General features: G+C 39.1%; 1 long non-coding RNA gene across 3 annotated transcripts; it reads left to right on the top strand.

Moving 5' to 3' along the window:
- On the top strand, positions 49 to 15,272 carry LOC110397076. Of its 3 annotated transcripts, XR_002437525.1 has the most exons (4): positions 734 to 1,760; positions 2,247 to 2,290; positions 2,767 to 2,857; positions 12,557 to 15,272. It is a non-coding gene; the product is annotated as an uncharacterized LOC110397076 (long non-coding RNA). The 3 variants fall into 3 exon arrangements; XR_002437527.1 differs by lacking the exons at positions 734 to 1,760; positions 2,247 to 2,290 and adding an exon at positions 49 to 715; XR_002437526.1 differs by lacking the exon at positions 2,247 to 2,290 and having other exon boundaries at positions 736 to 2,040.

The raw sequence follows: 26,893 nt of genomic DNA, 5'->3' as shown, positions 1-26,893 counted from the left end.
AAGTAAAAACTCACTAAAGAAAATAACTGTGGCCAGAGATTTGCCCTTTGCCTTCTTTCTGCACTTCTGCTGACTTCTGCTTGCTTTGTGTTTCTTGCATTCACAGGGCACTTGAAAGTAAAATTGGCCAGAGGCTGTTTCCCAGCCCTGAGGGAGATTATAACTATATACCTGCTCAGCTGAACTCTAAGCTCCAAAACTGGGTAGCTACATCCAAGCTGCCTATTAGGAATTACTCCGAAACTATTTTAATCCCTGCGCTGTATGGAAGAATATTAGCTAGCCTGTGCCAGAGCCTTTCAAGAGGCCATGCTACCAATTTAATAGTATACGAAATACCGCTCCAGTCCATGGCCCTGTGACCTGGCCTTTTATGGCCAGCTGTTTACACTTAGCTTCTGCAGGAGAGGTGAGGCACAACCAGACGTTTTTTTTTTGTTTGTTTTTTGATCAGATATTACTTGTAAAGACCCCAAACTTAATTTCTGCATCCTGCTCAATTGATACAACCCAAAAGATATTGTATTAAGGATTTTGAGGAGGGGTAGGAAGAGACAGCTGCCCTTTTAAGTGCATTTATCTTTAGAAGACTTTTACGCAGATAGGATTCTACACAGGGAAACCACAACCCTTCCCAGCTGTCAGGGGGCATGGTGCCAGGCAGGAGCAGGGTGTGGGGACCTATGGATCGCCTCACCACCAGCGCAGTCTCCAGGTGAGCTGTTGAACAGAGCAAATTCGGGGAACCAGGATCATCTGAGGCCTACCCAGCAATTATGGGAACCAGGCAAGGCCTTCCCAGCACAGGCTAGCCAGCAGCCCAGTCTAGGCATCAGGGGCTGAAGCCCCAGCTGAGCCTCCTCAACATTCTGTCATTAACTTCACTTTTCTCACAGACGTCTGCTCTGAGGTTATCAGAGCTGATCTTGAATGCAAGCAACAAACTCTGAGAAAGCAGAGGAAGAGCTTGTAGATCATATTCATTCAAAGAGTATGAAAAAAACTAGCTAAGGGACTAGATTTTCATTTAGATGTCTGTCTCTGCAGCATATGGAAACTGCATAGGTTTTTGGGAGAAGGGATGAGAGAGGCTACTCTTAAATTAGGTACTCTCTTTACTGATGCTTTTTTAAGTGTTCCAAAATGCTCTGACATACACCATTTTCACATAGATACAGATAAACAAAACAGTAACAACAAGAAAACCCTCTAAGCTGACATGACAACATTCAAATAGGGAAAACTTGCTTATTCATAGCAAAACGTTTAACTTTACACAGTCTATTATTTTGTTCAGGAGCATAGTCTAAAAGTTCATATTTTATGAAAAATGTTTGTTAGCCACAGCACCTGTTGTTTTCTTTTAATTTCTTTGGTGACTATGAGTTTGAAAGCTTTTGGTAAAGTAACCCTGGTCTTTAACTTATTAATTCAATCATGCATTGGTACAGTTAGGTTCAGTGTTACAGGATAATTTTTATTCTTTTTTTTTCTTTCCCCTATAAAGATGCAGTTTCCCATTTTAGTTAACCATGAATAAGAGGTACATCAGCAGTGAGCTTTAACCCCCAACTACATACTCCTTCAACTTCTTTTCTGGCTGATCTTGTGATCACGTAGTTACAGTATGAGTTTAAATTTGCAACACAGCTGAAGGAAATGTTGAATATGTGCCAGGTGAAAAACAGATCTTATTTAATGGTGTTGGTGCTTCATAGCTGGTGCTCTGAAACTGTTGGGAATATCGGTCCCTTCTGAATGTATCCTTTTGACATGGCTTTTATTACGGGTGGTTACATTTTTCCTATGGTAAAATGATGATGATAGTGTCAACCTAGAAGGGAAATTCCTGTAGTCTCTTCTAGCTTAAACTACAAGTAAATATAAAGTAAAAATGACTTTGTAACTTTTGTATAGGAAAAATGTCTCCAGAAACTAGTGCAGCTTCAGAAAATAAGCTGATAGGGGAAGAAATAAAAAAGAGTATTTGCAACCATCTTTTAATACAGTCTTATTAAGAGAAAGGACCACTGTCACATGGTAAATCAACTTTTGATGTCTTTCTTCAACTAGCATTTTATAACTTCATGCAAAACTTCCCTAATCAGTATTGCAGATTGAAAAACTTTTTAGAAATATCTGGCCATAATGAGTAAAGTAGTAATGGTTCTTCACAAAAAAAAAAAAAGATATCTTCAGTGTAAGACTCTTTACTAATGAACTCTGTCCCTTAATGATCTAATGAGAAATCTGTAATAAAGATATATACAAGTACCTGCTGGTTACTCAGGTAATTGCTTGGGCCTTTTATTTTTCACATATTCTTTGTGATACTTTATTAAGTCATTGTTCTCTAAATGCATTCTATTATAATTCTTCTCATTTTTAATAATGTAATATTCTTGCTGCCCTGAAGGACTCATATGAAAATTAAAATGTTTAAATAAAATGGGCACCCAATGTGTCTTTCTATTAGGGTAGTTAACATTTTATGAAATATTTTTATCTGTTAAGCTTTTAATACCTCAACTCCAAAAATGACTTTTAAATATTATAGCCAATAACATATACCCCTTGACTGAATAGCAAAGAAGAAATTCAATCTGTGTCACGGTTGCTATTCACAATCTACTTGAGCTTCACTCTCATAGTTTATGATGTTAGCTGAACCCTTTTGACTGAGTTACAGAACTAGATACAGTAGTGGAATCATTACTTGCCACATATGAATACCTTTTGGAGTTAGCCTCTATTTTCCTTTTTCAGATCCTGGAGACATCAGCCATTCAAAACTTGTATCAATTGTACTTCCTGGCCACCCTCCTCCTGCCTATAATACAGAGAAGCATGTCACCAGGTACGTGCACACTATTTCCTTTGAAGCCAAGGAGATGGCTGTGTGCATTCAAAGAAAAAAAGTACAGCTTTAAATGCTTAGAAATGACAAATTTATACAATTAGAATTCATTCTGTTTGCAAAAGTATATAAGTTGTGAATAAAACCATTGAGACTCCACAGCAGTGCTTTTAAAAATAAGTTTCTGCTGAACAAAAATGAATTTAAGTAACGCAGGCTTGTAAATTCATTACTACTCCCAGTAAAAATTTGCAAACGTTTTTCCAGCCTATAAACTTATCCTCAGGTCTAAAATGCAAGTAGTGGTTCTTCATATTCATCATTCTCACATCTAAAAGCCTGGCTGACCTAATTAGACTTGCAAGTTAACTTTATTATCTTCACGCTTCTTTTTGTGATCCATATGAACTTACTGTTATCAAAAGTTTTTAGAGATGCGTGCTACTAAACTTTAACCAATGATTTTATGTGTAATGCATAAATGATTGTAGACTGTAGCTCGTATTTAGCTATGTTGTTTCTTCAGTAGTAATGGAAGTAAAAAGCTATGCAGAATCCATATTTATCACTTTGTTTAGAAGATGCAACATGACATGAATATGTTTGGGGTAGGATGCATAAGGTATGAAAGTATTTAACCTCAACATTTTTATGGTTTTGTATTTTTATTTTTTAGAGAGCAGAAATGAATGTAATTTTGGTAGAGAATAAAATGTACTAAAAATTAAAGAAAAATAACACTGATTTGAGACAGGACTCTTTTTGTACCTGTTTGTTTTCTTCTCTTCTGTACTACAAAGTCTCCTTAAGTGTCCCTGGCTATTTCACTGAGGGCCAGGTTGGTGCTTTCAATCATTATTTAAAGAGAAAGAAAAGGAAGCTCTCTTGTATTTTAAAAACCAATTGTCAAACATTGTATCATATCCTACTGTTATTCATCTTGAATTTTAAAAATCTGGGTTCTGTTCTTTATGTAGCCACAGTGGTTTGATTCTGTGTGATCTACTTTAAGAGTATCTACTCATTAGACATGCTAGAGGCTATCTGGCTATTCTCCAGTCATCAAGTTGTAACCTTTCAGTTGAGAAAATAATTCAGGGAAGCACGAACAAAGCTTTTAACTAAATGATTAGAGTACTCACCTAAAGGCAAAGAAACTGGGGTTCCTATTTCTGTTCCAGTAGTTCAAAGACTACTTGATGTAAAAATGGAAATAGCCTTGAGATGAGAATGTTCCCCATGAGAATGTTCCCCTCTTTCTCTCCTATGAAACGGAAACTTTCCTGAGAACTGGTTTCTGATTTGACTCCTGGTTACAAAATGGGTGGTCGAGAGCATCACCATTTGTGGCAGCAGTGTTTTACAACAAGGTGGTTGCATGCTGTGCTCTGTGGAGGATGGTCAGTGCTGCAGAGCACAACTCAGAGCTCCAGGGAGTTCCCTGGGATTTATCACAATTACTCTTGATTCTACTGCATTGCTTAAATTGAGGAAATTTTAGTTACTTTACTGCAACACATATTTGTAGTAAAAGACTTGGGCTCAAGGTGCTAAATAATATAGGGAGCGTTGTCCCTTGCTAGGAATGAAAAAAATGGGGCAGTGTGAGATGGTAATTTAGGATACAGAAGACAGTAGTGCTACAATCTCAGGGCGGGTCTGGGGAGATGTTGTAACACCATTAAAATGAAACAGCGATGTTAATACATCTCTGCAGGGAACGTGTAAGTGAAGTGCAACAAACATGGGATATGGAGGTACTATAAGAAATGAATTTGATATTACTTACATGCTCGTTTCATTTCACATACAAGTTCTCTAGATGGTCAGTGACAGAATTACATTATTCTGAATGTCTTCAGGTTCAAGGGGGTCAGTAATACAGAATATGGATGAAATTCCAGGTGTGAATTCCCATGCAGCTGTTGGGCTTGATTTGCACTGTACAAGAGTAATGCTAATGATAAAAGGCCTGCGAAGACTGAGTCCCAGGATAAACTTATAGTGATTGTTTTGCTCTGGCCATCTTATATGGAGGTAGTCACCTGAGATGGTAACCTAGTGTCCTGGATGTGATGAAGTTTGCAGCTATGCAGCCCTGATGTAGCCAATGATTCAGCTCAGCCAAGAAATGCTGCTTATGAATTGTGCTGCCTCCAAAACATTACTGGTCATTTAAAGCAATCAAGCAAACAAAAAGATATCCTATGAAAAAAGATTATTTTATATTGACTGAAATGTTTATGATCTGTTAAGACTGGAGGCTTTTAATCATGCATGTTTTTGTATGAAGCAGAGGTAGGCAGGTAGAAAGTGATTTTTTCTTTTGTCTTCCAAAGGTCATTTTCTTCCTCAAAAAAAAAAAAAAAAAAAAAAAACCACTAAATGCTAATGCCAAAATGAAATATTTAGAATTCATAAATTGCCGTTTTTTTTTTATTTTGAATTTTCATTCAAAAATATTTTTGATAAGTGATTAACATATTTCTTGGTACACAGAGTATTTGCCAAAAGAAAAAAAAAAAAACAACAAGATGTGGCTGTTCTATTAAACCATCTTGACAGCAGCATGTGAGTTTGGATTATGACCATAATCTTACATTGTCTGGACACATGAAATAGTGTGTTCCAAGATCAGAGACACAGAATTCCTTCCAATACTAGAAACACCTGTATAGGAGAACTGGGCTTTGACAGCCTCTCCCCACTTTTTTCCCCCATTCCTTCCCTCCAGTACTATTAGCTTACAATGTGATTAATAGAGAGTTGCAGAAATAAATTAAGGTGATAAAGAGGAAAGACTCTGCAAAGAACCAACTGTAGTAAATTAAACTGAAAATGGTGCAAGTCACATATGTTCATTACAGCCTTAATTGGGCTCATGATTTTTAAATAATAATTTATTTAACACATATTGTTTCCTTTTTAATTTTGTTTTAAAAATATATCTACTTTTTTTCCATTCAGAAATAGCTTATGAGAGATAACTATTTCCTTAAGTTTATTGATTGGAGAAAAATTTTTTGAAAAATTTCCATGAACTGAAATAGCTTCTCATTTTCATCTTAAATGTTTTATTTTATGTACTTTCCCTCAATGAGCAGAAGCTTGTCAAAAATACCTAAGCTATGAAAATGTTTTGGGTGCACGTGACTCAAAATCATTTGTGCAGTTCTTGGTGCAAGAAAAATAATGGGAATTTTCATGGTTCCAAGATACAGTTACTTTAAGTACATGAGATTAGTACAAGGCAGATGGAAAAGAGAGAAACAAATTCAAAGGAGAAATAAAACACCGTATTTTCTTACTATAAAATGATTAACTATTAGAAAATAATTCACATAACAATACATTATTTACAGAATAAAATAAGTATTGTATTAAGTGCATTGTAAAATACACTGAATGTATTGTACAGAACAGGCACCTCAATGGTTCTCCATTTAGCCAAAAGAAAAAATAAAAATAATCATTATCTAATCTTCTATTTCCTGAACAACATCTCTGTGTGCTGATAGTTCACATACATCATTCCACAACGTCCTGGAAATTTTATTCTAGCATTTCACTATTCTTATCATATTACTTTTACTTGTATTAACATTTTCTAATACTCTAATCCTAATCTCAGTCTTTGCTGTATTTTAAATTCATCCGTTATTTTATTTAGTATTGCATGGAGAATGTTTTTTTCCTTTTTTTTTTTGCACTTACAGCCTTTTATATACCTAAATAAACTCTCCATTCAGTTTTTATTTTTTAATTTTATTTATTTGAGTTAAGGAGTCCTAATTCATTTAGTCTTTTATCTCCAGTTTTGTTTTCTAGAATCCCAGTTGTTTTTTATTATTCTGCTGAGCTCTCTTTAAGTTCATATCTTTCACAAACTGCAGTGCCTAAAATTGAAAAAGAGAAATCCAGCTGAGACTTTAACAGAGGAGAGTGGAGCAGGAGAATTGTTTACTGACTACTTGTCTATTCTATACCTTTCAATATGGTGTCATATCTTTAATTAAGGTGTATACGTTTTTCCAAAGGTGTGGCACTGTTGATACATGTTTATATTGTGATCCAACTACATCTTTTTCAATGAAACAGGTTATTTTTATACATCCCTACTTTTAACCTTAAAATTTTGGAATCTCTGGAAGTCTTGTAAATCACTACAACTTGCTTCTTTGCCCTAGTGATTACATCCACCAGCTATTTCCTCCTGGAAAAACTCGATATCACAAAATCTCTTGTTCACAGAGCAGTTCATCTGTGTAAGCTGAGATCCTGAAAACAAGTCAAACTCTGTGGAGAGCATTTGAATAAGATGTAAGTAGTAGATGTTCCCTCTACAGAGGAACAATTTGCGTGCCATAGCTATGTCCAGTACTTAGAATTCATTGAATCTTTTCCCAGGTAAAATTCATTTGTGGAAATGACATGAAAAATAGAGATTTCAACATAATCAGTGTGAAAGCTTTTAAAAAATGGAATATGTAGGGATATCTGGAAGTCAGTCTAGTCTATCTCTTATGTAAAATGAGATTAACATCAGTGTGTTTTTTTCTGTGTCTTGTAAACCTTGAAAGATAGAGATTTTACTACATCTCAGTCTTTTCCACTCTTAAGCTACTTGCATGAGAAAGCTTTTCTTATAATTCTGTTTGAATTTCCAAAACTGCAGTTTGTGGAAACTGCCTCTTGTTGTCTGTTGTTGTTACAGAGAGAGTGGTGAGGTGCTGGAACAAGCTGCCCAGAGAGGTTGTGGATGCTCTGTCCCCAGAGGTGTGCAAGACTAGATTGGATGGGGCCCTGGGCAACCTAGTCCAGTACCGGATCTGGAGGTTGGTGGCCATGCCTGTGGCAGGGGGGTTGGAACTTGGTGATCCTTGAGGTCCCTTACAACCCAATTCTATGATTTTGCCACTAAAGTGAAGAGTTTGACCCTGTCATCTCTGCAAATGCACTGTTAGATTATCCCTTAGCCTTCTCTTTGCCAGGCTATTTGGATGCAAGCTCCTCCATTTCTTATAGGCCACGTGCTCTAAGTCCCTGAACATAATTTGCTTTCTGATGGACCCTTTCTATTTTCTCCACACTCATATTGAGCTGTAGAGCCCAAAATTGGATGTAGTACTCCAGTAGCAGCCTTGTCAATGATATGTAGAGTGACTTACAAAGTATTGGACTCATTCCCACAAATGTAGCTCAATATGTACTTTATCTCATGTTCACTTCTGCTCATATTCAGCTTGTAACACCCAAATACTTTCAAGAAGATGCTGCTCAGCCATACTTGTGAGGGTATTCCACCTCACATGCAGGATTTAGCACTTCTTCCTGAACTTCACAAAGCTTCTGTTGGCACAGTCTTTAGGTTTCTCAAGGACCCAGAACTGAATCTGGATCATCTGGTGCGTTGAACACTTCCTCCACAAGTGTTCTAAAGGAGTATTCTGTCTCATCATCCAAGAGAGGATAGTGAACTGCACCAAGTCTACTATCCAACCCTGCGGTACTTCATTCTTTACCAATCTTATGATCTCAAGCAGTTGAATATTTTGTTGAAACCCAGTGGTGGAGCCACTTTTCAGCCCAGTTAAAAAACGATTTATCCCACCACACATCCTCATCCTCCAAATGATAATGCGAAATACACTGCCAAATCATAGAATCATCACAGAATCATAGAATGGCCTGGGTTGCAAAGGACCTCAAGGATCATCAAGTCTCAGCCCCCCTGCTAAGTGCGGGGTCACCAACCACTAGACCAGGCTGCCCAGAGTGACATCCAGTCTGGCCTTGAATGCCTCCAGGGACGGGGCATCCGCAACCTCCCTGGGCAACCTGTTTCAGTGCATCACCACCCTCTGTGTGCAAAACTTCCTTCTAATATCTAACCTACATCTCCCCTGTCTCAGACTGAAACATTCCCCCTTGTCCTATCGCTGTCTACCCTCACAAACAATCGATCCCCCTGCTGTTTATACGCTCCCTTCAAGTATTGGAAGGCCACAATGGGTCTCCCCGGAGCCTTCTCTTCTCCAAACTAAACAAGCCCAGTTCCCTCAACCTTTCCTCATAGGAGAGGTGCTCCAGCCCTCTGGTCATCTTGGTCGCCCTCCTCTGAACTCATCCCAAGAGCTCCATGTCCTTCTTGTGCTGGGCGCCCCAGGCCTGGACGCTGTACTCCAGATGGGGCCTCACGAGAGCCGAGTAGAGGGGGACCACCACGTCCCTCTCCCTGCTGACCACTCCTCTTTTAATGCAGCCCAGAACATAGTTGGCCTTCTGGGCTGCCAGCACACACTGCTGGCTCATGTCCAGCTTCTCGTCCACCAGGAAATGCCTCACTGAAGTGAAAGTTACAGAAACTATTATCCTTTATTTTTCACAGTCAGTCATTTCTTCCTAGAAGGCAATCAGATTAGTCGGATGTGATTTACCTTTGTAGATCTGTGCTGAATGTTCCTGGTTGCTTTCTTGTCATGTTAGTACTCGTAAATGGATACCAGCAGGATATACACACTCCATCCGACCAGGGATGGTACGTACTTTGACCACCATTTGATAGTTCCTCAAGTTGTCCTTCTTACCATTTTAGAATACAAGCCTGATCTGTCATCATCATGATTTTTAAAAGTAACAGCTTTACATTTACATCACCCAACTCTTCTACGGTGCTGGGTATCTCTTCAGGTTCTATAGGCTGAAAAAACCATGTTTTTCTAAGCAGTACTTGCCTGTTGCTACCTTAACATTCTTCTGTCTAAACCATGCAGACTTGCCTGGTAAGTCTGAGGCAAAACCAAAGTTTTCCTCTTCATTCATTGCCAGGTTATCATCCCCATCCACCAACATTCATTTATTCAGTTGCTGAGTTCCTTTTTCTCCACTTCTACTCATACCAAAAGAGATGGTTAGGTCATCAAGAACATTGAATGCTGCAGTATTACTTAGTAATTATTATTAGTAATAATGTGTCATTTCCTTACCAACAGTGGTCTCACTGTCCCTGAAAATTATTTTTCTGTGGGAGAGACTTCTCCAGAAATAAAGATAGGGGTTAGTATTTCGAACTAAGTGACTATGTTCAGTGGATACTTTTGATACTTATCTCTCTGATATTCCTTCTGCCAGTAGGATATTCATTAACCACACAGGACATTTTGATTCCTTGCCTAGCCAAGAAAGTTTGATGTCTGTTTATCATTGTCAACCGTTTATGGGCAGGTTTGGCCAGGTTCTGTGACTATTGGGGCGGGGGGCCCACAGACCCATGCCCCAGGAAAGGGAAAAAAAAGAGAAAAGGGAAAAAGGGTAGGGAGATGGGCCTAAAAACAAAACAGTGGCAATGATCTGAGGAGGAACTAATTGAAGCTAATTTACTAAATAAGATATCAGAATACAAAATAACACACTATAATACAATATAATTACAATTCAAGCTAATAAATCCAATACAATGAGAGAGAGTGTCCAAAATTAAGGTAGGCCTTACTCTAATGCTGACGGTGAGACAGCTGGGGAGCGAGATGCTGCCAGGATGAGCAGGAGCGAAAAAGGGAAAGTCACGTGATATGCAAACAGTTTTTATCTTTCCCTCTGAGTGGCAAATGGTAACAACAGCAAAGTCCTCTGGGAGGTGTATTTCTTCTGAGAACCAGGTACCTGGGATTATCCACGATCCACAGAACTGGAGCATTAACTCTTTAACTCCCAGTGCACTACGTGATGTTATGACGTGGAATACCAATAACCAAAAATCATAAAACCATGACAATCATCTTGGTCCATCTCCTTTAGGCAGTACAGTCAGGTGGTGTACAGCATCCTCACCCTCATGGTTTGAAGCCTAGAACATGTACAGTTCTGTGCACTGCATTAAGAACTATGTTAGGCCAAAGGAGGCTATAGCAAAGCTTTTTTTTTCCTGAGAACACAAACATGAGTTCTCCCTCCATGCCCCCATCTGTTCAAATTTCTACAAATTTTAAAAAGATGTTAGAAAAAAACACCCTCATTTAAAATGTGAGGTTTGGGCTTCAAAGCGTGGTTCAACTTTATAAAACGAGGTGGTGAATATTTTTATGTTAATTTTTCCCTAATTCAGTTCCCTAGAATGGTTCAGTTGTTTGACTGATTGTTGCCCAGCAAAGAAACAGCCTCAGGCAGGCATCTGTCATAAAAAAAAAGTCATCCTAAATCATTAATATTTTGCAAAATTATATGCTATGAAAATAAGGACTTGAAAAATGAGGCATCAGGGAACCACAGTAGTGCATTGTGCTACTACATTCCTTCACCAGTAAATTATTAGTAATGACTGTATATTTGATAAACTTGAGCTACATAAATATCTATTCATAAATGGGTGCACAAATTTGGTTCCAAAGTGCTTTGGATTTGTGTAGTTCTTTGTTACAACTCCTAGGCACAAAACACTTGTACTAATAGTGAAATGGCACTCTGTATTCAGGATGCTCATGCTTTTTTGTTTTGATGTCTCAGCTTTCATACTATTTTTGTTGTTTCTTTCATCTTTAATTTTACTGAGAAATTCATATTAGATGCATTATTAATTCCTGTAAGACTACCTTCCCTTTTTCTGCACAGTATGAGAAATTTCTTGCTTCAATAGAAATAATAAAGTGTGAGATTATTTTCGACATTAAATATGTGAATAAACAAACAATGTGAATTTTCTGAAATCTCTATGCATTGTAATTTTCTCCCAAAGTTTTCACTGATGCATTAGACTGAGAGGAATGAACAATCACCAAAAGCTTTTAAGCAATGATTTTTGTTGTGTACTTTATAACCTGAGAATTCTCAGCATGCATCACATTATAACACATATTGCACTGGAAAACACACAGAAATGTGAAGTATAGTAACTGGACCTTTGTAGGGGTTTGACATACATTAAATGAAACATAATTCCAACATGTTGATGAACTTCAGAAGAGGCAATTAAATGTCTCACTGATGATGGTTAATGGGACCAATTAGAGATTTGAAATGTGAATGGTACAGTTATGATGCTTACAACTGAGAGGGACACAGGAGGAAGGGCAATAACAGATTTTGAATGCCTACTGGAAAAACTACTAGCTTGAGATCTGGGTTTTTTTCGTTGTTGAGTGAAGGGGAAGCTGATTGCAAATACTGCTTCACTTTGAATAAAATTGTGTATCATATTCTTTTCGTAATTTTATTTATTCTGTAGACCTTATCACAGCTGCACTATGAGCAACCAAGTCAAAGAAAAAGATTCAGCCTGTAGTAGAAAAATTTCAGCTGTAATATTTCTACATAGCTACAGTATATGGGAACTCTCAGGGCTTTGATGGTGTTGATCACTGTTAGCAAAATTATCTGATGAACATGAGGCATCCATTCAAACCTGTGAGTGATAACAATAACCCACCTATAGAGAAAATTAAAACTGAAGTAGTATTTGGGGATCTGTCCATCAGCTGGCAAAAGGTAGTGTGTTTCTTTGTGAGGTAATACAGTGCTTTTGCAGGGGAAATATTTTCTTCTATTAAAAACAATGACCATTGCAATGGTTAATCTTTCCTGAAATAGTAAATTGTAGATATTTTTTTTTTAAGCAGTGCAGGGGCATGAAGAATTTGGAGTAAATGTTCAATATGTATATGTACAAATATTTGACTGGGTTTTTTTGTTTTTGTTTTTTTCCAGAAGAAGTGCCAAGGTGATTGGAACGCCTTCTGAAGAAGTAATTCTCCCACAGTTTGAACAGAAACTGTCTAACTTGTTATGAACTCATTGCATGAAGCAGTGCTAAATAAATATAAAATGTCTCTGTTCTGCTTCGGAAAGATACAGGTTTTATTACAAGATGATGGAGATCAGTGCTATGAGTTTTGGTGAAGCTACTTCTGACATGCCATTTTGCCTAAGGTGAAATTATTGTCTGTTAATGTTTCATCTGGACTTACTCTCATTTTAATCCTCAGTGAACAATACTACACAACCAAAAACAAATGTAATTGGGTATAATTCATGATTCGTGGAACAGCATCTGCTGTTCCAAGTTGGGACTGAAAAGTACTCGGAGGCATGTTAATATAATGTGAGGCACATCCTAAAATGGTGTTAATGACTGTGGCTCCATTGTTTTCAATGGGTGTGCATGCCTCCAGATTCATGTAGGTGTTTTCAGACTGAAATTCAGCAAAGATTTATCAGAATTTTAATAAGAAACATAAGCACAAGGCAGCTGGAGCTCATGCTTACTGCTGTTCTTGGTTTTGTTGTGGCTGGTATTTCACATGCAATAAACAAGCACTATTAGAAATATCCTCTTCTTGAAAATTTAATAGAATTTAATCCATAAATACTTCTCTAAATACCTCTACTTTACTAATCATAACAGACTATATGCACTGCAAAAGTCATAAAATAGATGAGGCAGTGAAAATGTTTAGGAAATGTTAGAACTAATAATGATAATGACTCTACAAGAACAGTTGGAGCACAACACACAAAGACACAGCAAGATCTTACAGCAAGCTCATTGCACTCTATGCAGAATCAGCGGTAATCCAGGACTGAATAACTGGTATTACAGGCTGTACTGGAGCTTGTATTAGCTTCTGGGACTAATTTGTGCTAGCAGAGCCAAAAATAACATACATGTTCATGTGATGTTTAGAGCACTTCCTCTCTCCCAGTGTTCACTTTCTTTTCTGTCTCTTTAAAACAGAAACCTTCAGCATACTGTATTGTTACTGCCTTCTTTTGCCTTTAGCTCCAGTTTGTGAAACAAAGAAGGTTCATTTCTTCTATTTCATTTGGAGGTGCAATACTCAGCAGATTGGTGGTGTTACTCCACATCAGAGCAAGTATGTCACCCAGAGCTGCAGAGCTCTGCTGGCTCACCTGGCTGTGAGGTGTGAGGTGCTTTTGCAGAGAGGCATGCTTAATATGCTGACTGCTTTTGGCAAGCAAGACAGAAACATAAACAAAGTTGAAGTTCTGAGTCTGAGAGAACTGAAGAAGAAAAATTCAAATGCAATAAACACTTTGCTAGGTGCTAGAGAAGAGAAACAAGTTTATATAGTATGCAATTTTTAATTCATACTGTGTCATTCTGGATGTGGATTTTGTATGCATGAGTGTGCATGTTCATGTTCACGTTAGGAGCTCAGTGGAATTAATACCTCCAGAAGAAGAATTTAGAAGCTGAGCTTTGCTAGAATTTATTGATAATATTGACATTAATAAAATTAGCAGAAAGATCTGTTATGTTACATTGTGAAGAATGGTTGAGGAACCTAAATAGAGTAAATCATAAATAAATTAATCATAACAAGACTTCATTAAAAACACAGAAAAAACAAGGAAGTGTCTACACTGAATTAGGTTTGTGTCTAGCACAGACCTGTTACCTTCCAAAATCTTCTTATACCTATGTTCACTTTAAACCCAAAGAAGTATTTACATCCTGAGAAGTCCTTGTTTCCCTGTGTGGAAATTCATCCTAAATTTGATAACGTATAATTAACTAATGGCTGACTATACTTCAGGGGTTTATTAGTGCTGGTATTGTCATAAATAACTGACAACATGACAAATAATATTGTAGAAAATTAATTAATGCACAATGCTATATTCCTTAGGAAGATAATAGTCTATTTCAGAGACCCTGTTTTCCTAACTAATTGACAGTTCCCTTTTAGCTTAATAACAGTTCAAATCTGGGATCAAACACTGCATCCTTGCAAATGCATTGAAGTTACTCTGTTCTTGTGTGGAGTATTGCAACTTACCTGAAGTAGTGACTGCCCATGCCTATCTATTTATATATATTGTCTCTTTAGCATTTTTCATCCATGTCACATAACAAAATGCTTTGTGAAACTAAGCTTATCAATTACGGTGTTTAATATAACAGTGATTCAAAGAAACTGAGATTCTTGCAAGGGAGAAAATATAACTATTCAGAAGAGAACCGAAAATAAACAAAAGGTCAGTGAAGTTGAGGAATGAGGGGAAATGCAAATCTTGGTAATAATACAAAACAAAGGGAAACAAGAAAGCATGCACAGACAAGTAAAACCTAACTGCATAAAACTCCATTTTCCAGACTGCAGTGTTAGCATTTTGTGTTTCCTTGTCTTCCACCTATAGTCGCTAAGAAGTGACCATATTTAATGCCAGTTTCTGTTCTAATTGTTTAAAATTTATAAAATTAAAAGGTTTTATTTTAAGTTAATTCTCAAATAGCAAATCTCAGTATGGTTTTGGGACTCAGACACCAAATAAAAGTAAAATGAATATCATTCAAGTTAAACTTTTTAGCACTTACTCATTTGTAAAGAGAAAAGGGGGAAAACTTCGGTGTTTGGAAGAGGAACAGAATGAACTAGAACAACGAAAAAAAATTACCGTGTTTATTACAACCCCTTTTTCCCTTTTCACCTTAAAAACACTCAAAAGACCGAAACTTTCATTGGCTTTGGCTGTGAATGAGTGTAAAAGCACATTTGTTTATGTGAGATAGGAAATACTTAGCCTCTCAGTCTACCTCATTAAGCTCGACAGGTTAGAGCCTGTACTGTGCTCAGCAGGCAAGTGGAATAGCAGTGCTGTGTACACGTATGTGTGTGTACATATATATGTATGTATATGTGTATATGTATGTATGCACGGGTATGTGTACAAATATGTATGTATGTGCGTGTGTGCATGTATCTAAGTATATCTGTACAATGATACCATCTCCCTGTCAAAGCAGAGTGGCTTTTACATGCTTGGGGAAAGTCCCTTGCAGATGGTGACATCACTCCCAAAATGAATCCAGGGATTTTCTAGGGCCATGTTAGGTGGCAGGAACCAAAGCAGTGCTAGCAAAAGTGCTGACTCTGAAACCCAGTCCCTGTGTCTGCCCTCCCTCTCTTCTACCAAGCCATGTATACGCAGCCCTTGGAGTAACCTCTCCAGTGTGCAGGAAGGTTTGAGTCAGTGGGACTGTTCCTGCTGCTAGGGAGATCAACTTTTGACATGGGCAGATAGTGACAGGACAGGGGGGAATGGTTTTAAACTAAAGGAGGGGAGGTTCAGATTAGATATCGGGGGAAGTTTTTTACAGAGAGAGTGATGAGGTGCTGGAACAGGTCGCCCAGAGAGGTGTTGGATGCCCTCTCCCTGAAGGTGTTTAAGGCCAGATTAGATGGGGCCTGGGCAGCCTGATCCAACACTTGATCTAGCGGTTGGCAATGCTGCCTGTGGCAGGGGGGTTGGAACTTGATGATCCTTGAGGTCCATTCTAACCTAAGCAATTCTGCTTCTGTGATTCTATGATTCTAACCAGTGCACTGAGGACTATGTCTCAAAGAGAAGGCTGTAGCTGTCTTAGAATAGAGGACTAGAAAGCATAGGAAGATCAGAGAGATGATATTCAAGACATTCCTCAGTCAGCTTTCCATCTGGTGGTTTATCAGGGAGCAGTGAAGCACGTCATAGAGTAATTTACAGAAATGGCTCAAACGTGTTCTGGAAGGCCATGATCCAGCACATTATCCCATGTGTCAGCCAGATGTCTGCTAAGTAAAAGATAATGGCAGCTACAGGTGTAGCCTTCGTGCTGCACCTCTAACAACATGGCTTGCACAGATCACAGGAGCTAAGTGCGCCCTTCTGGGGTTGTGAGGAGGATGGAGGCAGGAAGAAAGGAGGGGTTGTCATCAGATAAAACAGCTATACATTCAATTTATATCTATGAATAGGTCATTTGTTGTTCTTGTTTTGGTAGCTGGACTAAAAAATTAGGCAGAAAAATAGCCTAGTATTGACTTGTCAAGATCTTTTTGCTATTAATTAATTGTATCAGACTCAAAGAGATTCTAAAATGAAAACAACAACAACAACAAAACTAGTATAACAAGCATTTTAGCAAGATTTTTTTTCTTCAGGGGTAACATTGGAAAAGGGGAAACATAGCCCCCATTTTCATGAAGGGAAAAAAAGAAGATCCAGGGAACTACAGGCCAGTCAGTCTCACCTCTGTGCCTGGAAAGATCACGCAGGAGATCCTTCTGAAGGCCCTACAAAGGCACATGGAAAATAAAGATGAAGTGATCAGTGGTAACCAACATTGGTGCCCTTTTATGATGGAGTTACAGCATCAGTGGATAAAGGAAGAGCAACTGATGTCACCCACCTGGACTTGTACAAAGCGTTTTACACTGTCCCACATGACATTCTGGTGTCCAAATTGGAGAAAAATGGATTACATGGATGGACTACTTGCTGGATAAGGAATTGACTGGCTGGTCACACTCAGAGTTGTGATCAACAGCTGAATGGAGTGGAGACTGAAAGTGGAGGTGGGTTCATGCCAACCTCATGAAGGTAAACAAGGCCAAGTGCAAGGTCCTGCACATGGATCGGAGCAATCTCAAGCACAGATACAGGTTGGGTGGAGAATGGCTTGAGAGCAGCCCTGAGGAGAATAAGTTGGCAGCATCAGTTGATGAAAGATTAAACATGAGCAGGTAATGTGCACTTGCACCCCAGAAAGCCAACCATATCCTGGGCAGCATCAAGAGAAATTTGGGTGAGGGAGTTGATTCTGCCCCTCTGCTCTCATACTGCATCCCATTCTGGAGCCCCCAGTACAAGAAGGTCATCGAGCTGTTGGAGCAGGTCCAGAGGAGGGCCACGAAGATTAAGAGAGGGCTGGTGCACCTCCCCTACAAGGAAATGCTGAGAGAGGTGGGGCTTTTCAGCCTGGAGAAGAGAAGGTTCTGGAGGGACCTTATAGCAGCCTTCCAGTACCTGAAGGGGGCCTACAGGAAAGCTGGGGAGCAGCTGTTTATGAGGGCATGTAGCAACAGGACAAGGGGAAATGGCATTATACTGGAAGAGGGTAGATTTAGACTAGATATTAGGAAGAAATTCTTTACAGTGAGGGTAGCGAGACACTGGAACAGGCGGCCTTGCAAGGTTATGGATGCCCCCTCCCTGGAAGCATTCAAGGCCAGGCTGGATGGGGCTTTGAGCAACTTGTTCTAGTGGGAGGTGTTCCTGCCTATAGCAGGTGGTTGGAACTAGATGATCTTAAAGGTCCCTTCCAGCACACACCATTCTATGATTATGATTCTGTGATTTAATTTTGAAGTTTAAAATTTGTCTGGCAAAATTATTTGCTGTAATTTCACTAAATATCTCTTTCTCTTAAGACTACACTTTCTGACAGATTTTTTATGAATCAAATCATGCATTTTGACTTAAGGAAGATTATGACATGCCACTGAAGCCTAACAGACTTACATGGCCTGTAGGCACTCAAAGTAAAAGATATAATATGGAAGCTATTACTGAAGTTAATTTGATTCTGGTACATTAGAAAAAGACTGTTGTACAGATTTCAAATATCGTTCCACTTCTTGCCCTTTGCAGTATGTGGCTACTGAACCCCTTCCTATACAGATGCAGAAGAGTGGCTGCTTGCTGTTTTTCTTCTGCAGTATCTTGAAGAAGGAAATGCATTTGAGCTTGGGCTTACAAAGGCTAAAATTTGTTCTTTGAGGAGACTTCTGAAAGTGGTTTATTAATCCTTGCATTTAGACTGAACAGACCAACACAACCAGGCTATCCTATGATCAAATTTTTATTTTATGTTTTCATGCATGCTTCAAGTGGGGACACATTCTCATGGCCTGGGTAGGTCTGTAACATGTATTAAGGCTTATTAATATTTTGATCTATGTGAGTATATTATTATTATATAAACAGTAAAAAGTGGTTTCTGGTAAATTGGGAGAAAATGTATGTAAAATATTTTGCTCAAAATAACAGAAGATTTGTAAGATTATTTTCTTTCCAGTATGAAAAACTGTTCCTGTCCCAGATAAAGTATCAAGTTGTATAACACATGATTTTGTCATATGAGTGGCAAACCCAGGTGGAAAAAATGAATTCTTTTTCTTAACTTGCATTCCATTCAATATTCTAAAAGTCTGGTTCCATTTAAATTAATTTAGTTACTGTAAAGTTCTCCTCAGTCTTTGATACCTCATGTGTAAGCAGAACATATCTATGCAAAAGTTGACAGTAGTGGTTTATTAATTCTTTCTTGCAGACAGAAGAATGTACATGACAATTAAAGATAATTCAGCACTCGAATATGAACAAAAGAAATGTTAATGTCTATCAATAACTCAAGTCAAAGATATGAAAAGGAAAAAATGAAATAATGAAGTCATTTTCAAGAAGTTTCTTTTAACACACTACAAAATTTGTAACAGCATAACCAGACAGGGAATCCCAACTTGCCTTTTTAAAACTTTATTTCATAGTTTACATTTTGTTGTGAAAATTCACTGCAGTTGGATCCTTGTTTCTGAGAAGCTTAATTGGGAAGAAATATTGCTTATTAATTTCCAGAAAATAAAACAAAAAACAACAAAACAACAACCCACACTACTGGTCTCAGGATTTATTTAGTTTTACACAGCCACAGATACTTGAATAATATTGAATTTCTGAGATTTGTATGACTGTCCTAGATATATGGAGAAACCCAGATAATTTATTTTTCCCATTTTCATTCAGTGATAATGCATTTATTGATGCATTTTTGGTGGTCATCATTTTCAGTTTTAACAAATGTGTAAATCAGACAGGACAGCTCAAAGCCAAATGTAATAGCCGTGTGCTGCACTGTAACACCAAGTAGTCATAACTGTGTAATGTCTATCTGAAATAGAGCTAGTTGACTAAAAACTTCTATTACACTGTTTTTCCAGAATAAGTCTTAGAGTTCTGAAGTATTTTATATTTTACAATGCCATCAAAAAAATTTAAGGAAATGTTTCTGAAATAATACACAAGGACTAGATAACAAAGAAACTGGGCAGCAAGATCAGAAAATTAAGCCTGGTTTGCTGGAGAAGGACCTAGTTAGCACTTAATGTTAAATGTTTACAGAAATATACCTGCAGTTCAGTTTGTAGACTTGTCATCATAGTGGAATCTGTGGGGAGAAATAGGCATTGAAAAGAAGTTGCTCAGGGGTGCTTTATATATTGATACCAAGAATAGTGAGTGGCAATAGAAATACTTATCTTCACAGAATCACAGAATCACAGAATTGCAGGGGCTGGAAGGGACCTTCAGAGATCATTGAGTCCAACCCTGCTACCAAAGCACACTCCCTGGACCAGGTTGCACAAGTTGGCATCCAGGCAGGTCTTGAACGTCTCCAGAGAAGGAGACTCCACAACCTCCCTGGGCAGTCTGTTCCAGTGCTCCATCACCCTCACTGTGAAGAAGTTCTTATGCACATTTGTGCAGAAATTCCTATGCTTCAATTTGTGGCCATTTCCCCTTGTCCTATTGCCATGCACTGCTGAAGAGTCTAGCCTTGTCCCTTTGCCTCCCGCACCTTAGATATTTATAAACATTAATCAGATCCCCTCTGAGTCTTCTTTTCTCAAGGCTGAACAGACCCAGGTGGCTCAGCCTTTTCTCACAAAAGAGGTGCTCCAGGCCCTTTATCATCTTTGCAGCTCTCCGCTGGACTCTCTCCAGGAGATCCCTGCCTTTTTTGCACCGGGGAACCCAGAACTGGACACAATACTCCAGGTGAGGCCTGAGCAGGGCAGTGTAATGTGGGAGCATCACCTCCCTTGACCTGCTGGCCACACTCTTTTTAATGCACCCCAGGATGCCATTGGCCTTCGTGGCCATCAGGGCACACTGCTGGCTCATCACCAACCTGTTGTCCACCAGGACCACCAGGTCCCTCTCTGCAGAGCTCCTCTCCAGCAGGTCATCCCCCAACCTGTACTGGTGCATGCAGTTATTCCTCCCTAGGTGCAAGACTCTACACTTGCTCTTGTTAAATCTCATCTGGTTCCTCTCTGCCCATCTTCATTAGTACCTTCATCAGTGACATTGACAGTGGAGTCGAGTGCACCCTCAGCAAGTTTACGGATGACACCAGCTGTGTGGTGTGATCGACATGCCTGAGGGATGGGATGCTTGAGCAGTAGGACCAGGAGAACCTCAGGAGGTTCTGATCACTGGATTATCCCATAAATTCAAGTGCAAGGTCTTGCACCTGGGTCAAGGCAACCTCACCTACCAATATGAGCTGAGGAATGAAAGGCTTGAGTGCAGCCCTGCTGGAAAGGACCTGGGAGTACTGATGGATGGTAAGCTGGACATGCAACAGCAATGTACTCTTGCAGCCCAGAAAGTCAATCATATCCTGGGCTGCATTGAAAGAAGCATGGCCAGCAGGTTGAGGGAGGTGATCCTGCCCCCTCTACTCTGTGCTGGTGAGACCTCATACGAAGTACTGCATCCAGATGTGGAGTCCTCAGTACAGGAGAGACATGGATCTGTTGGAGTGTATCCAGAGGAGGGCCACAAAAAATGATCCGAGGGGTGAAATGCCTCTCTTTTGATGTCAGACTGAATTAGCTGGGGATGTTCAGCCTGGAGAAGAGAAGGGTCTGAGGTGACCATATAGTGGCCTTTCAGTATCTAAAGGGGAGCTACAGGAAAGAAGGGGACAGACTCATTAGCAGAGTCTGTGTTGATAGGACCAGGGGAAGTTTTAGGTTTGATACAAGGAAAAAAGTCTTTTACCTTGAGGGTGGTGAGGCACTGGAACAGATTGCCTGGAGATGTGGTGGATACTCTGTCTGTGGAGACTTTCACGGCCAGCCTGGAACAGGCTCTGAGCAACCTCATCTAGCTGTGGATGTCCCTGTTCATTGCAGGAGAATTGGACTAGATGAACTTTAAAGGTCCTTTCCAACTCTGAGGATTCTATGATTCTGTGATTCTAAATGCCTGTTTCTATTCACTGACTGTCAGGGGAATCTAGACCACTAGAACAGATATCAACTCCTATTCTGTAAATGCTTGCAGTTACTTAAATGCATTTGACTTAGATACCTTGCTAGGTAGGATTTATCATTTCAGGGATAACCTGAAATATCTTAGGTTATAAGGACCTGAACCAGATGATTTTATATGAGAGGTCTATTACATCATTTGGAAGTTCATAGATCTATGGGATCAGACAGGACTTAAGTAATTGGCAGAACTCATCAAACTGCCTTCAGTAGTTTACTAGAATCTTGGACAACTGAGGAGGTCCTAGCTGATGGGAAGTGAATGTGTCTCTAATCTACAAGATGGGCAGGAGGATCCAGAGAATTACAGGCCTTTCGTTTTGCCCTTGGTACATGGGAAGGTTATAGAGCAGATAATCTTGAATATCTTTGCATGGCACATATGGGATAATCCAGTGATCAGAAGAAACCAGTACGATCTTGTGAAAGGCAGGCCCTTCCTCACTAATTTGATTCTTCTGTGAATACCCGGTTAGGAGATCAGAGAAAGGTTGTGGATGACATCTATCTGGATTTTAGTAATGTGTTTGACACTGTTTCCCGCAGTATTTTCCTGAAGAAACTGGCTGCTCATGGCTCAGACAGATACACAGTTTACTGTGTAAAACTGGCTGGATGGCCAAACTCAAAGTGTCACAGTGAATTGAGTTCAGTTCAGTTGGTAGTTGATCACTAGTTGTGTTCCTCAGGGCTCAGGACTGGGGCCAGTTTTGTTTAACACTTTTATGAATCATTCGGATGAGGGGATCAAATTCATTCTCAGTAAGTTTGCAGATAATTGACCAAGTTGGGTGGGAGTGTTGATCTTACTGATGGTAGAAGGGTTTTGTAGAAGGATATGGATAGACGAGTCAGTGAGCTGAGTTCAATTGCATGACATTCAACAATGGTAAGTGCCAGGTCATGAAGTGGAATAGGCTTAGGAAGGAGTGGCTGAAAAGTTGCTTGATAGAAAAGGGCCTGAGGGTGCTGGTCAACAGCTGGCTGAACACGAACCAGTAGTGTGGCCAGGTGGTCAAGAAGGCCAGTGGCATCCTGGCCTGCATCAGAAGTAGCATGGCCAGCAGGACTAAGGAAGTGATTGTCCTCTTGTACCCAGCACTGGCAAGACTGCACTTCGAGTGCTGTGTTGTTTTGGGCCCCTCACTATTAGAGGATACTGTGTTGTTTGAATGAGTGCAGAGAAGAGCAATGAAGCTGGTGAAGAGACTCTAAAACAGGACTGATGAAGAGTGACTGACAGATTTTGGGTTGTTTAGTCAGAACAAGAAGAGGCTGAGGGAAGACCTTGTTGCTCTCTACAGATACCTAAAAAGAGGGTGCACCAAGGTGAATGTTGGCTTCTTTTCTCAGGTGACAAATGATAGGATGTAAATAAATGGTCTCAAGTTACACTAGACAAGGTTCAGATTGGACATTAGGAAGAATTTTTTCATGGAGAGGGTGACCAAGCATTGGAACGGGCTGCCCAGGGAGTGGTGGAGTCCCTATCCCTTGAGGAGTTTAAGTCATGTGGACGTAACACTGAGGGACATGATTTAGTGATAGGATTTGGTAGGTCAAGTTGATGGCCAGACCTAATGATTTTGAAGGTCTTTTCCAACCTAGGTGATTTGGTGATTTTATGATTTTATATTAACATAGCTTCCAAGCTTTATGGAGGTTTGCTTAAGGTTAGAAAAATCAGGAACTATGGATAGTCATTGTATTTATTAAATTAGTTATATTTCCTATCCTTAAATCAATAATTTTATTGGGAAATATTATTAAAAGTGTGCAATTTTGTATTACTTCAGTGAGACATACTCCTCATTTTAAAATTTTCTTAACCCTACTGTCCACAACCTTGAAGGCAGAATTTGAACTGACCACCACCAAGCCAACACCAGAAGCAGCTCCTTCTCAGCTCTCAATGTGAAGGACATGAATAGGATGTTCATAGCTCTGCAGTTTCTGACTGCAGTCAGCCTGAGGAGATAGGTAGCAAGGAGACTCAGAGCTGTTTCTAAGCTAATGTATATGAGCATGCCACGGGTTTAGTTCTTCCAGTTCGGGATGTTCAAGGTGTCTGCACAATGACCCTTCTCTGAAATTTATCAAGTAACTTTTTGGTCAGTGACTTGGACATGGTGATATACAGGACTTTTGTGTCTCCTGGTGGAATTTATACTGCAAAGTGAAGAATTATGTATAAGTAAGCTTCCAAGTCTTTTTTTCATGTAATGTTTTTCCTTACTCTCTACCTCCCACCCCCAGAGAAAAGAATCTCTGGGATTTCCTTTGATGAGTCTAAATAATTATTAGGCTTTCTAAATTTGGTCTTATATGATGATTAGCAAAGACTTATTTGCTTACTGGGTTTCCATTTCTTGCTTGGGTGTGCCTTGTGCTCTCATGTTTTCCCAGGCACAGTCTTGCAACACTGCAAAAGCAGATTAGTGATGGACAAGGGCATGGTTACTCTATGTTAGGCAACATCTGACTGTATGTTATTTGTCAAGATTCCTGTTAAGACATGTAGCTCAGCTTTCATTTTGAAAGGATATGAACACATTCGGTAGCAAATGTGAAGGTTACTGTCAATCAAAATTCTAAATGAAAAAGTGCATTATTTAAAAACCCACTTCAGTCAATATGTTTGATTTTTGTTGTTTTCACAGAAATTGAATGGAGTCCAAGTTCCCTACAAAATTCATTTTACTGTATTTCTAGTCATTTTAAATAGCAAAATAAAATTACAAATGAAGATTTGCCCTACATCTAAGTGAGCTGGGACTTCTTTACAATCTCCAAAATGATTGTCTTCCAAGTTCTGTTACTTTTAGATCTTATTTTAAAAACACACAGGGGATTTAGAAAAAAATAAATAAATCTAGGATTTTATCCTAGCAAACGAATCTCAAAGCAAGCTCACTTAAATCAGAGATTTCTCCTGAGATTATGGAGAACTGAAGATATATTGAGTATTAGATGAACAATAGCATTAATGAGACAAGTAAGTTTCTGGTATGATAACTACCTTTCTTGGATGAAGACCAAGAAATTAGCATTGAAAGTTTTCCTTACTCTGACATCTTAACCAAAGTCTTTAAATCAACTTTTTACTTTTATGGCTTTTCATTGGCATTTGTTTTGATAGAGTATATTTTAGAGGGAAACCTTCTAAGATTTCTTATGTTCCCCACAATCTGGAAACTTCACTTGACTGTTGAAAGATAATGATAGGTCACCATGATAGGTTGCAGCAATTACAGATGCCTAAGTAACTGAGGAAATACATTGGCATAGGCAAGCTTTCTGTAGTGCAAGCTCCAGCAGGAATGTGCTTCTGACTCAGAGGAAAAGTAACACTGCAAATTCTGCAGTAGTGTAGAGACGATGTACCATAGCAGGCAAAGAGATGTCAAAGCCTGGAAGCTCCTCTGTCTGCAGAAGTCCTTGAAAGGACCTGTCAGGTCCCCCCATACTCTCTAGGGGGAGCAACGGAGAAGAGTGAATCATGCTATTGTATCACTTGTAACTATGGTGTCTAGAGCATAAAACCTGAGTGATAAAGAAAGACATGGAGCTGTTGGAGTGAGTCCAGAGGAGGGCCATGGAGATGATCAGAGGGCTGGAGCACTGCCCCTACAAGGACAAGCTGAGATAGCTGGTGCTGTTCAGCCTGGAGAAGAGAAGGCTCCGAGGAGACCTTATAATAGTCTTCCAGTATCTGAAAGGGGCCTACAGGAAAGCTGGGGAGGGACTTTTTATAAGGGCATGTAGCAACAGGACAAAGGTAAATGGCTTTATACTGGAAGAGGGTAGATTTAGACTAGATATTAGGAAGAAATGCTTTACTGTGAAGGTGGTGATACACTGGAACATGTTGCCCAGCGAGGTTGTGAATGCCCCCTCCCTGGAAGCATTCAAGGCCAGGTTGGATGGGGCTGTGAGCAACCTGGTCTAGAGGGAGGTGTCCCTCCCTGTAGCAGGGGATTTGGGCATTTTTTTTCTTCATAATTTACATATAAAGATGCATTTTTATTGTCATATTATCATGTCAACAAAGCTGCGTTTTAATCAAAACTCAAGTTACAATGTACCATAGAGGACAAAATGAAAAATGGAATTTCTTCCTGAAATGAGCTTACAAACCTTGCAGAAGCTATATGTCTTTTCATCCATGTGTGTATGCCTTCTGTGCCTGCTTACACATTAATTCACATAGTTCAATAACTTTGGCTTAAATCTGAGCTGTAATGTTCAGAAATACACTACATAAGCATAGAGACAGCAGTGTAGTTTAGGAATAATGCATACAAAATGGGCATGCTGTGCTTCCTGAGCACACCTGACACTAAAATGCCCCTGCAGTCTACCCTGTGCATCATGCAAGACCTTTGTGGCACCATCTCTGCTGTCTTCTAAAGCAGACATATTAAGTGTCTAATCCTTTCACTTCACTGTCTACTGCGAGCTTTCATTCTGTTCCAGGTCATGTTTTTTTTTTTTAGCTACACAGACAAGGATTTGAGTTACAAATGGTACTAGTTAAAATGAATAAATAAAACAAATGACATTACACTAGGCTTATAAAGTGATAAGTGGTCAATCTGGAAATTGTGACAACGTTGGATTGTGGAATAATAAATCACACTATTTGGTGTCATAAAGAAGCATCTTACAATGTGTAATGTAGATAAATATTGGTTTTTTTTCAATAGCTTCCACACTTTATATTTGCATATTAAAAAATCTGTGTAATTTCTAAACAGGTAAATAGTTCAGACAAAGCAAAAGCATAGCAAGTGTACACTTTAATACCTCAGAGTGCAAAATTGAAAATTCTTTGGATTTTAAGAGATCTCAGAGGCACTTCCATTTGTCCTTGACTTTGGGTAGATAACTCAGTTCCATGACTGTACGGTTAGGCAATTATTCCATGAAATCCAGGTTTCTGTCAGATGAGTTGCATAGTAAAAATGCCAACAGAAGTGCAATTCACAGTATTCTCCAGGTCGGTAGCAGCATAGCTAACTCAAACCATTGGAATTCAGATGCAGTGATTCATAGACAAATGAATTTCAAATAGTTACAAGGAAAAGAAGAAATCTATAGCATTGAAAGATTTCTGCAGCTATGAAAATGTACTCTCGTG

The sequence above is a fragment of the Numida meleagris genome, chromosome 3 (genome assembly GCF_002078875.1).
Source record: "Numida meleagris isolate 19003 breed g44 Domestic line chromosome 3, NumMel1.0, whole genome shotgun sequence".
Taxonomy (NCBI): Eukaryota; Metazoa; Chordata; class Aves; order Galliformes; family Numididae; genus Numida; species Numida meleagris.
This window is presented reverse-complemented; position numbering and strand designations above follow the sequence as displayed.